Source organism: Nyctereutes procyonoides, unplaced genomic scaffold (assembly GCF_905146905.1).
Source record: "Nyctereutes procyonoides isolate TBG_1078 unplaced genomic scaffold, NYPRO_anot_genome, whole genome shotgun sequence".
NCBI classification, from domain to species: domain Eukaryota; kingdom Metazoa; phylum Chordata; class Mammalia; order Carnivora; family Canidae; genus Nyctereutes; species Nyctereutes procyonoides.
In genome coordinates this window covers 13,514,479-13,530,519 of record NW_026575040.1, presented here as the reverse complement: position 1 = coordinate 13,530,519, position 16,041 = coordinate 13,514,479, and the positions used below count along the sequence as shown (strand labels likewise).

Sequence of the window (16,041 nt, the reverse complement as noted above, 5' to 3'; positions counted from 1 at the left end):
CCCCAAGACAACGAGCCCAGCTGAAACCAAGAGTCGATCGCTCAAATGATTGTGCAGGCGCCCCTTCAGGGACATTTAAAGAACCTTTCATAGAGTGTTCTATATACCATGGGAAAAGAAAAGTTATTATCAAGCATATCCTAATGGGTATACTAATAACAATATTTTCCTGAGTCTATGTAAGCAAATTCCTCTAAAAAAAAAAAAAGAGTTTTGGGGAATGCCTGAGTGGCTCAGTCAGTTAAGCATCTCCCTTGGCTCAGATCATGATTCAAGATCCTGAGATCGAGCCCCACATTGGGCTCCCTGCTCAGGAGTCTGCTCTTCCTCTGCCCTCCTCCCATCCACCACCCCCAGCTTATGCTCTCTCTCTCTCAAATAAATAAAATCTTTTTTTAAAAAAAGATATTTAGAAAAATGGAAAAAAGGAAGAAAAAATAAAAAGAAGAAAAAGAGAGGGAAAAAGGACATTTGAATCTGCATTTTATCACTCCATACTGAATAGTGAAGAATGAGGTGAGACCCTATGCTTACAGGTAACTAAAAAATGGAAACATGAATTCTTGCAAAGGGTCAAACATCTGCCTCTCAAATAAAATGAAAATAACTTTATTGATTATATGCTATATTGAAACTGAGATAATATTCCCTGAATTATTATTGGGTAATAGACTATCCTAGAACTTATAATAAGAAAAGAAATGGAGAGATTTCTGTAAACCTGAAGATGTCAAATGAGAATAGAAGCTTGAGTGTCTTGTTTTCATCTCTGATTCTGAGTAACAGGCAATTTTTAGAAAATATAGTTCCCATACCCACCTTGCTCCTGAGAATGGATACAATTTTGAGAAAGGGAAAAATTTTGTGAACTGTTGATGTATGTATGTATCAAGAATGCCCTAGAAGATATCTTAACATAGCACAAATTTTGATCATATAAACAACAGTGGAAAACAATATTAAGTGAAATTTCTTTTAGCTCTTCAATATAGACACAGTTGGTATGCACATGTGCAGATAGGTTGTCAGGAGGTTAAGGCAAATTGTGCAATGAGAGGAGGGTAATAATTTCTTAGCGTTTGGCTCTGTAGCTCCGAGTGATGCTTGGTTTGGGATTTACGGTTCTAGCTTTGGGAAAAAATGGATTTTAGTTCCAGATGTATTTGTAAGTCAGTTGGAAGCTTTCTCTTTGATTTACTTTCCCAAATGCTGAACTCTATTCACAGAAAATGAATATTTTTTCAGTTCCTAATTATTTGCTTGGCAGAAAGTGGGACATTATGAAGGCTTGGTAAATTGCATAGATGGAATGAGTTTTACCTTGGGTCCTAGATAACTCTAAGATAACTGCCACCATGTTTCCCTCTGCTGGGTGGAGACAAAGCCCGAGAATGCAAACTCGTTAAAAGAAGTATTAGTCTTCTCTATACTGAACTATGATCGCTGTGACTGGTATAGACAGAGACTACTAGTAGCTGACTCTAAATTTAGAAATAACTGTCTTTTCAGGTCTAGGGTGGGGGAGTCTCAATTTTAAAGCACTTACTGTAGGTTACTGGTAAAGTAAATTTTACCTCTACTGGGGAATCTGTTGAAAAACAATGCTAGGCAATAGACTGGTTAGAGTTGGTTTTTCTAAAGAAATAGTACATGGCTTTGAGATCATAAGAGAGGCTAGAGAAAATGAGAAATTATAGAGATAAGTGAAGTATCCAAAGTCATTTGGTTAGAAGCCAGGACTAACTAAGGCAAAGAATTCTAGGATTGATGTTCCTTCTCACTGGGAGATGGGGTTTCAGTGATCTTAGCCACAAATTAGTACTAATTGGATTAGTAATGACAGATATTCAGACACCTGCACCTCACTGCTTGAAATGTAGATTTGGCTGTCATTTTGAAGAGTAAGATTACTGAATTAAACCAGGGTTATGACTCTACAAGCTCTTAGCATCCCAGGATTATCCTGGCAGTCTAATAGCAGAGATAACTTTTCAAACATCTTAGGAACTAGCTAAGTAGACACTGAACAAACATGCCATTTTCATAAAATGAGAATTTATTGAGCACCCACTCTGAGCCAGGCCCTCTTTTAGGCACAGAGATGCAGGTAAGCTCTGCATCTGATGGAACTTAACTTCTAATATTAAATGGCATTTCATTTGCAGGCAGTGGAAGGACACAGGATACTCTGAGAAGGATGAATTGAGCCATGTAAAAAATTCAAATCTAAGTTGGGGGAAGAAGACTGATTTTGAGACGCTTGATGGCATACCATTGGGTGCTATCACCAAGGACTAAGTGGACGGGAAACGTAACTTTAGTTGCAAACAATTTTCCTTTCAGTGTTGATGAGCTTGTGCAAACCTGGCCTTTGAACTATAAAAATCTGGTTGCTTCTTGTCAGTGAACCAAGGGACAATTTAGGTGGCATTAACTCAATGAGCTTATTATTGCTAATCTCTTGCAGGAATCAATAAACATTTACTTTTTAGCCATCCCGAGTGACTTGCTATTATCACCAGTTATTGCTAGACTGGTGACCATTGAGAAGGTGTGAACAGAAACATTTTACCTGCGTGATTAGAAAGTCTGGGCCCTGCAACTTTTAGGGCTTTCTCAAGTTGCCAAGTCAGTGGTTCTGATTGTGCTTTTTGATTTTAAAGTTTGTTCTCTGCAAGACGTTACAAAGCTGTACTCTGATAATACATAATCAGCATATTATGTGTTATTCTCTGTGGTCATAATAAAACCAAACTCCTCAGCCCAGACAAGAACACACTGTTGTTCTTATGGGATATCCAGCCTTATCCAATGTCCCAACAGACTTCCGTACGATAGTTTCAATTTACAAAATCAACTCGCTTTCCAGTTCATAGCAACACCAGTTTCATGCTCTGAGAAAACGTTCAGAAGTGGCTGTAGTTTCATTTGTGACTAATCTGGAGAAACTTGCTAGCTATTTCTCGGGCAGAGGGGACCATCCTAGTTATTTTGTATTGAGCTGGAAAAAACTTCAAGGTCTTTTACTTAAAAAATTTTTTTTTTAAAAAACTACAAAAATCCTGTGTTCCTGACAGAAAAATCAGAAACTACAACTAAGCAGGAAAAGAAAAATCACCCACACTGCCACCCATCAGAGAGATCTAGTTACCATCTGTCCAGTCTTTTCACCTGTCTCCATCACAGTTTAAAAGATGAGGTCGTAGGGCACACAGTACTCTGTGATTTGTCACCTTGTCCCCCAAATAGCCATCATGTTGTTCAACGTCAACGTCATCCTACATGTCCTAACGCCTGCATATATGCAACAGGCGTGTAATTGACTTTATTCAAGGGCAAGGTAAGCAGGAGAAAATTTTTCCTTATTGATTGAATAATTAATTAATTAATTGAATAGAGGGCCCCCGCTGCCCTTTCCTTAGTGACCCCAAAACCCTAAGTGACCTCTGACCACCAATTTCAGGGTCGCGGGGCAACGCGCGCGGAGCGGGGCAGGGGGCGATGGCACCGCCGCTCGAGCGCACGGCCCCCCACGGTCCTCGAGCTACGCCGCTCGCTTCGGGGTGGCCAGGGGTCTGCGGGCGGCGCGCTGCGGCTCCGGGGACCCCAATCCAGGGACGCCGCGCCCCCCCCTCCACTCTCCCTCGCATCTGAGCCCGAGTTCGGGGGAGCCGCGGTCACTCGGCGCCCCCTCGCCCCCACGACAGCGCGGCCGGCGGGTCGCCTGCCCCCGCGGACCCTCTCGGCTCAGGGCCGCGGGACAGAGACCCAGAGGGGCCCGGGCAGGCGCAGCCCGGGTGCCGCACGGCGCCGCTGCTGGACCGGAGCCGCGCGGGGCCGCGCCGTCCCCGAGTGATGACGCGCTTCCTGCCCTCCCGGCGCTCGCGGGCCGTGCGCTCGCGCTCGCCCTCGGCTCTTGTTCCGCGCCCGGAGCCAGCGGCGGCGGCAGCGGCTGAGGCGGCTGCGGGAGCGGAGCGGTCGCCGGGCGCGCGGGGGGACGCCGGCTGCACTCCGGGGCAGGCGCTCTGCAATGAGACAGTAAATGCATCCCCCGGTAAGGCGCACGGCTCACTCGGGTTTCCCTCTTCCTCCAGCTGCATGCACGTTGCATGAATTTCTCGTGTCTTTTCCCTCCCCTGTACAGAAGGAAAATGTGGGTGGTTTTTTTTCCCTCCCTTTTGCATCTCGTGAGTGATGCCAATGCAGAAAAAAACCCGCAAAGCTCCCAGATTTGATATCCTAGGAGGGCTTTTTGCAAAAAAAAAAAAAAATAATAATAATGCTAATAAAAATAAAATAAAATTAATGCACCTGTCTATTGCACATGTATGTTTCACTGCACTCGACCTGGGCGCAGCGGTTTGCAAGCAGGCTGGCAGCCGGCGCCCGAGAGCGGATTCCTGGCGGCGGGCAGCCCGTCCCCTCCGGGGCTCCCGCCGGGTTTCCGGTAACTGGGCTTTGAAAAGCGGCCCCGCCTGCACGGAGTGTCCCCTCGGCCCCGGCCGGGCCCCCGCGCCGGCACAGTTGGCGCGGGCGGAGCGGCTTCATTCCAACACTGGCCGCCCCGACTCCAGCGCCACTTTGCAAACAAGTCTCCGGCCGCGGCTCGCGGCGACGACAGCCCGCGGGTGCGGGGCTCGTGCGGCCGCGGACCCTCGGACCTGCCGACTCCGCGACTCCCCCTCGGCGGCCTCGCCACCGGCAAAGCTGCTGGCTGCTGAGGGGCCCGGGCAGCGCCCGCCCCAGAGCGGAGCAGGCTTCGGCTTCAGCGGCGCTGGCCTCGCGCTGGGCGAGCGCTGCCCTTTCCTTCCTCGGCTCCGCCAGCTCCAGTTCCGCGCCCCCGGGGAGCCGGGGCGCCCGGACGCCGAGCGTTTCGGGGTTCCCCGAGGGGCCCGAGGAGCGACGTTGGAGGGCGCCATATTTTCCGTGGGTCTTGGCTGCCGGGGCTCCGGGCACAGCGCGGGGGCCCCGGCCGCGGAGGCGGAGGGGGCTCGGCCGGGAAAGTTTGCGCGCCGAGGAGGCGCGGAGGCGGCCGCGCAGGGCGCACGCGGAGCCGGCCCCGGAGGGGCGCGCGGCGGCAGCGCGTGGCAGGTCGGCGCGGCCCGCGGCGGGGGGGGGGGGGGCGAGCCGCCGTCAGGGGCTCCGGGTCCCGCCGGGACGCAGCGCGCGGGCTCCCGGGCGCACGGAACACGCCCCTCGCCCGCTCCGCCCGGGCCGTGCGCTCGGCGGCGGCGTCCCCGGGCCGGCTCCGCCCGCGCGCCCCGCCGGAGCCGATCCCCGCGGGAGGGGAGGCGGGAGCGGCCCGAGGCTCCCGCCGCCGCCTCTGCTGTCGCCGCGACGCCCGCTCGTGGAGGCCAGGTAAGGGGCGGCGGGCGGGGGCGTTTCCCGAAGTTGGGGCTCGGGTGAGGCGTGGGGAAACTTGACCTGCTGCCGTCCGCGACGAGTCGAGGGGACGAGGGGCACGGAGGCCGGGCCCCTGCGCCTCGAGGTGGCGGCTAGCCGCCGAGGATGCCCGGGGAGCGGGCGCGCGAGCGCCTGGCGGGGCCGAGACGCAGGGGCAGGAGGGAGCAGCGGGCCCCGAGCGCGCGGACACGCGGGCGCCCCGCCCCCTGCTCGGCTCTCACGGCGGCCGCGCGTGCCGGGCTGAGGCGTTCGTCCGGCTGCTGCGCGCCCTCCCCGCGGCGGGCGGCTCCCCGGGACGCGGCTGCGGGCTTGCTCTTGCGACTTACGGTAGCTGGGAGCTCGCGGTCTCTGCCCGGTGAGGGGGCCGAGGAAGGGCGTGTTTGCCGACCCACCACCCCCCGAGCGCGGAGACCTGCCGGCCTGGCTCCTTGGCGTCTCGCTGAGGCGATGCCGCCCTGTCGAGGTCACGTCAGCACCGGGGGCTTCGTCGCCGGAGAGGCTGCGGGGATCACAGGGAGAGGGGGGCTCGGAGGCCTTCCTCTGAGGGGCGCCCTGTGAGGTCCGGGACCGGGCCGCTCCTTCGCCAGCCGCCTTCAGCAGGTGCCTCCGGGGCCGGGGCCGAGGTCCCCCACTGCGCGTCGGAGGTTTGTCTTCCGTGATTGCTGATTGGGGTGTCGGCGCCACCCCTGGGGGTGCAGGTGGATGTCCCAAGGGGCCTTGGCGGTTACCTGCGTGAATGCTAGTTCTTTTTTCTTTTCTTTTCCCATTGAGCCCTGGAATAGTGGAAAACACCCCAGAGCCCAAGGTGACATTTATCCAGAATTAACATAACTAATTTAGGAGAGAATCAAATCAGTTGCAGAAAAGCATTTATTTTATAAAGTTCCTAGTCTTTAGCGGTGGTGGTACCTTGAATCGCAAGAAACACCGGGTTCTTCAGATTGGGGAAGTCACTGAATTTTCTCTGCCTTGGTACTTGGTACCCACTTAGGTTATTAAGGATATACAAAATAGTGTTAATTAAAGTGTCTCCTTTTGACATTAATGTTGTGCTTCTACTTCAAACAGCAGATTTTTAAGACTTAACTCTGTTAAATGAGTTAGGCGAATAGGTGTGCCTTGAATTCACTAGTGCTGAACCTATTGTTTAGGGTTTTTCAAACCAAACACTGTTTCTTTTCCTAAAGTATTTTTGTGGGAAGTTGGGTTTTACAAAGAGTGTGTGTGTGTGTGTGTGTGTGTGTGTGTGAGAGAGAGAGAGAGAGAGAGAGAGAGAGAGAGAGAGAGAGAGACTGACTGTGATGGGTAGAGATAGAGATTTCTAATCCAGGTTCTGTGTTTTGTACCTCAGAATTACACTGATTCCCATCTTCCTGCACCCCTCACTCACAGCAGATAATTAGTTCCCAAGAGCAGTTAAGGGAGGTTACAGATGGTGAACCATCTAAATTTTTACCAACTATACTCAGAAAAAAAAAGTCTATACATCTAAAAATGTATTTATTCGTTTAGCATTATGCTTTGTGTGCATGTACTACATGTTGTATGATAAAAATTAAATTAAAAAAATCGCTGTCTTAATAAATCTGAAATTAAAACTTAAGAGAAGTTGCAGACCCTTCAACCTTCATTCCCAAGTTTACAGCTTTCATATTTATGATTTCTTATGCCTCTCTTAACAAGGTGTTACAAATTGTGCTTTGTGGACTCTTGCCTGATTCATATTACAACTTCGTGACTTGATCAAAGGTCTTGCATTTTTGTTGTTGTTGTTGTTAAGAAGGTTTTATAACTTCAAAAGATTAGGAAAGGTTGGTGCTTTTTGGAGAGAGTTGCCTGTCAGTTTACCCCACTGTGTGGTGTGTATGTTGTGGTGTGTGTGTGGCCTGTCCAAACTCTTGGGACAGTGTCTGAAACTTATGATCCATGACAGACATTATTGATTCAGAACTTTTGAGTCATGATGTTTTCTAGGAGATTTTAGGTGGAGTTTGGCCAATACAGGAAGTACTAAAAAAGAGTTAAATAATTCAAAGTCAGTTTTATTGGGTACAAAAAATTTTAAAGACAAGAAGGAAAACTTAATAAGCAGGGCCAGAATTACAGCTTAACTTACGAAACTGGTGCCTTTTTAATTACAGTACTTTCCCCCAGAACTTCTTAATCCTATTATTTTTATATTTAATAAGGAGACTAGTTAAAACATAAGCCAAACAGAACTATTACAAATAATGGGGATAAGTGGTGGGTTCAACCAGATGTTTTGCCTGAAGTTAAAAGAGTTAAGGAATCTGAACTGTCAAACTCCCCCTGCAAGCCCTCTCTACAGGCCCCTCCTCAGTAAGCAGGGGATTTTAAGGAGCAAAAAATCTTGAAGGGGGTGGAGACAAAACCAAAAAAGAAATGACGAGATGGCTTAAGGTAGGCTTCTCCTGACATCACCATCCTGACAACCTTTGGCTCTGTGGCAGGTGCCATTTGAATGACAACTGGTAAACAAGGCTGGGTACAAAATGCTTTGGTTGTAAGAGCCTTTCTTTATTGTCAGCCGGAACTCTGAATTAAGACTGGGCTCATTTGCCACCCATTTCACAGTGGATTTTCAGAGTCAATGCCAAGAACATGATTTTTTCCCTTAACCAACAATGTAATTTCAGCTAAAGTGATGCCTTTCTGAATATGTAGGAAAAATAATGAATATTTGTATTTCCTTTTTACTCTTCTAGCTTCAATCTTTTTTTTTTTTTTAAGATTTTTATTTATTTATTCATGAGAGACACACAGAGAGAGGTAGAGATATAGGCAGAGAGAGAAACCGGCTCCCCAGCTGGGAACCTGATGTGGGACTCCATCCCGGGAACCCGGGATCATACCCTGAGCTGAAGGCAGACGCTCAACCTCAACCGCTGAGCCACCCAGGTGTCCCAACTTCTAGTTTCAATCTTAACAAAATTCTCTAAGTCTCCTATTCACTTAGCAATTGTTTTGAGGACTTACCATGCACTTCATGCTAAGAAGACATCCCCTGTCCTAACCTCACATGCTGAGTTCCTAGGGGGTGATATTCATTTGTACTTTACATATCTAATAGATGGGGGGGGGGTGGTATGTGATTAAATAGTATTTGAAGGACAACATAATAAGCAAAGGATATGAACAGTCAGTTCCCAAAAGAAGAGAGATAAATGGTCAATAAACATGTGAAAAGTTTCTTAACCTCCACAATGGTCAGGGTAATGCAAATTTAAAACACATTACTTTTCTGTCCATTCAGTTAACCCACTTTTTAAAAAATCGGTAACATCTTCTGTTAGATGTGTATGGGGGCAACTCATAGACTCTGGGGAGTTTGAATTGCTATAAAACTTAGGGAAAGCAGACAATTTCTCTTTAAGTTTGGAATGAACTATATACCCCAGCAATCCCATATTTGGAGGCCTGGTTTACAGAAAGAAAAACATCAACATACAAAGATCTGTGTGTAAAGATGTTTATTGTGGGGTCATTCAAGTAAATAAGCAATACGAAATGTCCATCAGTAGGATAAATAAATAGGGTTTATTTTGGATTATTTTGCAGAGGATATCCATGATGTATTAAATGTAAATAAAATCAAGTTATAGAGTATCAGATGTAGTATGATCCTATTTCTGATTTGAAAAAAAAAAGCCCTATTATAGAACACTGGAGAAAGATATGGAAGGACACGACACATAAAGCTTGAGATTGTTTAAAATTGGCAGTGGGAAAGGGGGAAGGGTGATTCATGTGTTTCATATACACCTTGATTGGTTTACTTAAACACAAAAACTTTTCTATATGGAAACACTTTAAAATAGTATTTGGTTCATGGATATGAAACTTTATTGAGACCCTTTTGGAAACAACACCACACCTGCTTTCTCTGAGGCTTTCTGCAGCAATCTTTAATCTCTTTGGAAACTTTCAGTTAATTATCTTTTGACATTCTGAGATTTCTCAGTTTTGAGTCAGTGCTTTCATTGTAAAGGATGGCTTTAGAAAAAGTTGTTTACCTTTATCCCCCAGGAGAGAAGTGAGAATAAGAGATCAAGAAAGCTCTTAGCAAGCACTTTCCTTTTCCTTGACTTTCTCTGATTCCGGCTCAGGGAAGGTCTGGCCAATGGCACAGTCTTCTCAAATAGCAGCAGCCTCTCCTCAAGCTTGGTTTTCCTGTCTGAGGCTCAGAGAGGTACTGTCTAACGGCTCTGCTGGCATTTGAACTCCCGTCTCCTTCTACAAGATCCCTAGCTTGCTGACTGCTCTGTACCATTTATAATCTTACCTTCTAGTGTGATTTTTGAAACTTGATAGAATTTATGAATTCTTGGCAGTTAGCACTAAAATCAAACTTCGAAAAACAGTGGAAACTCCATCCACGTTTTAGGAAGTCCGTGCTACGTGACCTTGTGAGTCCTAGTGGGAGACTCAGAGTCTCAACCCACTGCAAGCCAGGGCTCTGCTGCACAATTTGAAAATCATGGTTTTAGATACCACCAGTGGTTCCCCAGCTAGAATGCATCAGAATCACTTCCAGGGCTTGTTAAAAGCCAGATTGTTGGGCCAGGGTTTTAGACTCTGTAAGTCTTGGGTGGAGTTTGATAATTTGCATTTTTAATAAGTTCCTGGGTAATGCTGATCTTGGTGATCATGGACCATACTTTGAGAATTGCTGGTTTTGAGAAACCAGCTTCCTGTTCTACAGATCTTGTGTTCTTGTCCAGCCAGGGGATTAAAGTTAGAATGCCAGTTAGGGCAAGTTAACTCACTCTTATCAATTTTACCAAGCAGAGAGAAATAAATATTTGGGGTATGTTATTTGAATGTTGTCTACATCTCTTGTACGTGTTTGGGGATTTAATGATGGATAGATGCATGTTTACGCCACAGTGAAAGTCAGAGTTCATTAGTATTGTTTTAATATTCTGTAATGGAGTCTCAAGCGAGAATGAAGAGGACTGTTAGCGATTGTTTCATTTTTGGGTTTTGGTTTTCAGCATGCATGCATGCATATGGAAGATTTGAAGTCATTGATTTCTTTTGACAAAAGTTGGCTACATGTCAAGGGCATTGTGAAGAAAATGGTGACCAGATGATAAATGTTGCTTAAATTGCATTGTAATCTGGTCATTAGTGCATTTTTTTTTTTTGGAGGAAATTAAGTGCAGTAGCCATTAATTTCAACAAGTGTTTATTTCACTGTTTCCAGAGGGGACATATTTCTAACAGTGGTTATCAGTGGCACATACATACTGTGCTGTCCTCAGGGACCCTTACTTTTGTATAAGTTCTTAGAGGCTCAGATGACCCAAAGCTCAAGAAGAAGTTTCACTGAAAGGCTCCCTTCTCCACCCATCCCCTAATTCTAAAATTCTTTAGCAGATAAACATTTGTTCTGTTTTTAGCCCCTTAATTTTAATGCTTTTTATTCTCTAATGATTTCACATGTAAGTTATAATAAGCAAAGCAAAATTGGTAGTAGAGTGTATGAAAAAAAGTGAAATGAGAGGGAACTTTTCATGAAACAGACCTTGACCTTAAGCTTATAGAATGAATCTCTTTTGTAGGATTTTCCACCCTGACTCTGCGTTGGGATCCCTTGGGGATTCTGATGCTTTGGTTTGGGTGGGGAGTTGGCATTTATGGGTGAGTTCTCCAGGTAATTCTGATATGTAGCTAAGGTAGAGAGCCTGTATCTATAGTCCTCTGCCTCATGTTGCTTCATTTTTTGAAGACTGTTCATCTGGCCCACCTAGTTCTTCCTCCCTTTGACTGTCTGTCCTTCCTTCCCTCCCTTTTTCTCTGTCTGCATTCCCTGAATGGAACAAACCAAATGACTTTTTCTGGGTGGTGGGATTATAAATGTTTAAAATTCCTAAAAATTACTTTTTTTTGGTATTTTCCAAATTTTCTCTATATTTCTTTTATAATCAGAAAACTTTAATTAAAATCGTATTAGTGGTTGGATTTGGGTTTTATACATATGAATTTACATTCCTCTATAATGATCAAATAACAAAGCTGTAACATCTCCGTATATACAGCAGTGAATGCAGTGTGCTTCCCCTTCTGTAATCCTTAGCTTGCTTTTGTTCAGATATTTTGGGATTATAGGTTTGACTTAATTCAGTTTTATATTATATAGCTTAATTTACAGGAAAGACTTAGAATTGAATTTTATAAGCCTGTTTTAAAACATTTTTTTTGCTTAATTTTAGATGCTTTATTAGTTTTTCTGATAATCAGAATTTTTAAACAGTGAGTCCTGTGGTACCATCAGCATTTTGGGTGACTTGAAATCTATACAGATTGTCCACTCAACTCAGTCCCTTGGCCACCTCTCATTGTTACCTTTTCCTCTACCCTACGTCAGCCATCTCTTCCATGGTTATTTCTAGACAGAGGGTATTTAGCATCTTCTAGAGACATTTTTGTGTAGCATAGGTTGAAGGGAGGAAGGGGCGCTACTGGCATTTAATGGGTAGAGGCCAAGGATGCTGCTATATGTCTTACAATGTATAGGACTGCCCCCACAACAAATAATTCTCCAGCCTAGAAGATCAGCCATGCCAGTGTTAAGAAACCCTTAGTGTCCTTGTTTTTTTGTTTTTGTTTTTGTTTGTATTTTAAAACACCTGTCCACGAGGGAGAGAGATTTGGTGTGATGATCCAGCATGAAAATATGCACACACAGCTGGAACAAGTTTCCTCAAACATTATTTACCCTTACTAGGTATAATGTACTCTTAGACTTTTTATTTTGTTCAATTAAAAAATGCTCATCATAACCCACTAAATTGATTTCACTTCCCACTAGCCCTTGGTTTGAAAAACACGGTTTTAGACTTTGTCATTACCAGTAACTGTACCTCCAGCAAAATCTTCACAGGCAGTCCAGTGTGACCCTCCCTTGTTTTTCATCTTACTCCCTTTAGTACCCAGTTCCACCTAGCCTTCACCCTACAAGGGCCTCTGACCTGGTGACCCTTCCACTTTTCATTGACCATATCCCTCTCTCCTCCCCTGAGGCCCCCCCCCCCACAGCTCAGGTGCTCTAATACACCCTCAACTCCCTTGACCCTTTCTCCTTTAATCTAACTCTCTTGGGAAAACCCCTCCGTCCACCTATCATGCTCCTGCCTGAGGCCTAGGAACCGGCTAGAGAAAACACCTGGCCATCTGTGTCGTATCTCTCTTTTGATTTATAACTATAGATCTCAACGGGGACTGTTGGTACACTGGAATGCACTATTGTACCCCACCATATTTCTGTCCCCACCCCCCCCCCCCTTTCAGCTGATGACTTGGCTTATTTCAGGGAGAAAAACAAGCAATTACGAGTTTCATCCTCCTCCTTCCTATTAAATCTGCTAGCCTATCTAGCAGACTGTAGCCACACAGCATTGTATCCACAGAGCTTTTTAACCACATGTGCAATGGATCCTGTACTCATGCATGTATCTCCTTTCCCTTCTGCATAATCGTCTTTCCTTCTCGGATGGATAATCCCTCCTGAGAGAGATGCTGTAGTAGTAGTCCTCATGTTAAGGAAAAAAGCAACAACACAGCACACTCATGACCCCGTCTCCCCAATCAGCGACTCTTGCAGCTGCGGAGGTGACATTGGAGTCAACTGGTAAATGAAATGCACCCTACTCTCCTTAATAGTAAACCTTTCTGAAAGAATTGGCATACATTCTGCCCCATTTCCTCCCTGCTCATTCTGTCTTGAACCCACTCCAATTTGGCTTTTGCCCCATCCTTCACTGAAGCCACGCTTCTTCAGGTACCAGTGGTATCTGGTGGCCAGCTCTTCCCTATCACCTTCTGCAGCCTCTCAGCAGCGGTTAACCAGCTGATTGCTCTCTAGGACCTTTCTTCACCTGGCTTCCGTGCCACCATCCTCATCAGGTTCTCCTGATGCCCTGGCTGCTCCACCTCCAGCTCTCCTGCTGGATCTCCTCATCCTGGCTCCTGAAAGTTGGGGGCACTCCCTCACACTTCATTTCATTTACCAGTTGGCTCCAATGTCACCTCCGCAGAGGTCTCCCTGGCATCTCCTAGCCCCTGCTCTCAAGCCTCGTCCTTTTTTGGTTTTCATATCATTTATCATTCCCTGATATTACATACGTGATTCATTTGTTGTCTACCCTGCGGCTCTAGAATATAAGCCCCATGAGAGAAACTATCTGGCACCGTGTCCCCATGTGTCTGAAGCAATGGCTGGCACGTAGGAGTTACAAAAAAAATGTTAATGAGTAATTGATGAAGAAAACTTGCTGGTTATGGAGGTTAGCCTTAGATGAGGAAAAAGAAATCTCTTTCAGATTTGAGCTAAGGAAGAGAGTAATATAGATGTGGAAAAACAGTGTCTCTTGGGACCAGTATTTTTTTTTTAGGTCAAGTGTTAAGAGTTAGAGGTTCCAGGAATGAGTGAATGCAGCCCATCCTTGCTAACTACTTGTTGAGTGATAGAAGGCGAGGATAGCTAGCTGCAGACAAATGGTTGCCTCTCATTTTTATCTCTGAAGGAGGGGCACTTAAGCAGTCAGCTTGGTAACTTTTGTCACTGAGTTGGACACAGCAAATTCACTTGTCTCAAGTACTTATTGACCTCGATGTTCTGGTGGATTGCTTTGGTGCATCACTCATCCCCAGAGTCCACTTGACTGCATGGAGAGAGGTCTCCTTTCTCTCCTGCTGTGTTTGAGCCCCTGGCAGACTGAATTTTCCTGCAGATCGGTGGCGATATTCCCTGGTTCCCTCAATGCTGCTCTCTCAAGCACCCAGTTTAGGGAGTCCCAAAGCTTCGTGTGCTTAAATGACAATCCCTGTCTTCTCTATTTGCATTGCTGCAAGACCACCCATAATTATGTCATACTTGGGCTAGGACCTAGGTTGTTGTAAGTAAAGATACTTCCTGAGTATGGCCCGAGGTCATGCCTGGCAAATCTTCCCAGAGGAGTGTGGATTATTCCTGGGTTTGAGAGATTACATCAAGGGCACTTTAAGAGGCTTAATTTTCTCCTTGAAGGGTTTTCTGTGGGACTCCGCACCTGTCATTCCCGGGCCCTCCCCAGCAGGGTTAAAGGGTAAGGCATCAGCCAGGGCAGCCTGAAGAGCAAGCACAAAGCAGGTGGGTTTAGTACATCCAAGAAGGAAGGGCAGATGACTTCATGGGAGATCTTAGAGTCATTCCAGAGAAGTTAATTGCTTAAAAACTGGGAGGCCTGAATGGTTCTAGGTCAGCCTCTCCCTTTGACATGGAAAGAACTGAAGCCCAGAAGGATGAGAATTACTGGGGCCGCTTTGCAAAGCTGGCACTGAAATCCCATGTTCCTGACCACCACCAGGTGCTTTTCCTTTTCTTGGGATATCTGGTGGGACCCTGACCATAATTGGTGGCTGTGGTTCTCAGTCGTGTGTGTGCTTCCAAATCACCAGGGAAGCTCTTAAAAATGCTATTCCTTAAAAGGTATAATGCTAAGTGAAGCCAGTCATTCAGAGAAAAACCAATGCCATATGATTTCGCTCACATGTGGAATTTAAGAAACAAAACAGACAACAAAGAGGCCAACAAAAAACTCTACTCTTAACTCTAGAGATTGGTCTGGTGGTGACCAGCGGGACAGATGGGTGGGGGTAGAGGATGGGTGAACTAGGTGATGGGCATTAAGAGCACACTTATCCTGACCGAGCACCGAGTAATGTATAAAATTTTTGAATTGCTATATTGTACACCTGAAACTAATATAACTCTGTGTTCATTATACTAGAATTAACACTATTCCTAAACCCACCCAACTCACTGAATTGGAATCCCTGAGAGCGAGACCTAGGGGGACCTATGGTTTTTTAAAAATTACTCTAGGGAGGCACCTACCTAAGAGAGGTTGCCCAAGAGGGTGTGTAGGAGGTAGTCCCCCCGTAGGCCTTGCACACTGGATAGACACAGCTCCCTTTTGGTGCAGGACAACCATCCCAACAGGATCAGGCTGCTGCTAACTCTCCCACACCCCCTCTGGTTACTGGGAAAGACCCTTTCGGGTTCCAGGTTTTTTTTTTTTTTTTTAAGATATTATTTATTAATGAGACACACACAGGCAGAGACCTAGGAAGAGAGAGAGAAGCAGGCTTCCTGCGGGGAGCCCGATGTGAGACTCCATCCCAGGACTGTAGGATCATGAGCTGAGCTGAAGGCAGACAGATGCTCAACCACTGAGCCACCCAGGCGCCCCTAGGGTTCCAGTTTTAATGCACATAAAAAAGGTCTTTTATTTTCTTTGAGGGCATCTCTGCAATGCGTTAGGTCCTACTAACAGGGAGAAAGAAAGATGCATTCAGTTTGAGGAACTCACCTCCTTGAGGGCCATTAGGGTCCTCTTGATCCGGATCCCCAGGTGCCTGAGTGCCAAGGGCGGCTTGCCAGCTCTCAGACCAGCTGGTGCCTGATGCGGACGGTGGGTGCCCCTCTGACAGAAGGAAGAGGGGAGTATGAGTCTGCTGAGCAGGGATGGGTTTGGACAGTTTTACGAGGATGTTAAATGATTTGCTGGTTCTTGCTGGTAAACTTGCAGATGTTTTGGAGCTCTAATTTTGTGAGGGTTGCTACAGGCTCAA

The 16,041-nt window shown here is 46.2% G+C and overlaps 1 protein-coding gene across 8 annotated transcripts in view; it reads left to right on the top strand.

Annotated features, from left to right (window-relative positions):
- Positions 1 to 3,945: 3,945 nt before the first annotated feature.
- The window catches only part of TLN2 (talin 2), a 423,602-nt gene continuing 411,506 nt past the window's right edge, over positions 3,946 to 16,041 (top strand). For 5 of the 8 annotated variants that reach the window (XM_055319645.1, XM_055319651.1, XM_055319650.1 and 2 more), the window contains exon 1: positions 3,946 to 4,054. The gene's annotated coding sequence lies outside the window, so the exon portion shown is untranslated. Of the gene's footprint in view, positions 4,055 to 5,323; positions 5,359 to 5,735; positions 5,759 to 6,031; positions 6,048 to 16,041 lie in introns of those variants that run through there. The other 3 variants (XM_055319647.1, XM_055319648.1, XM_055319654.1) reach the window with 3 other exon arrangements.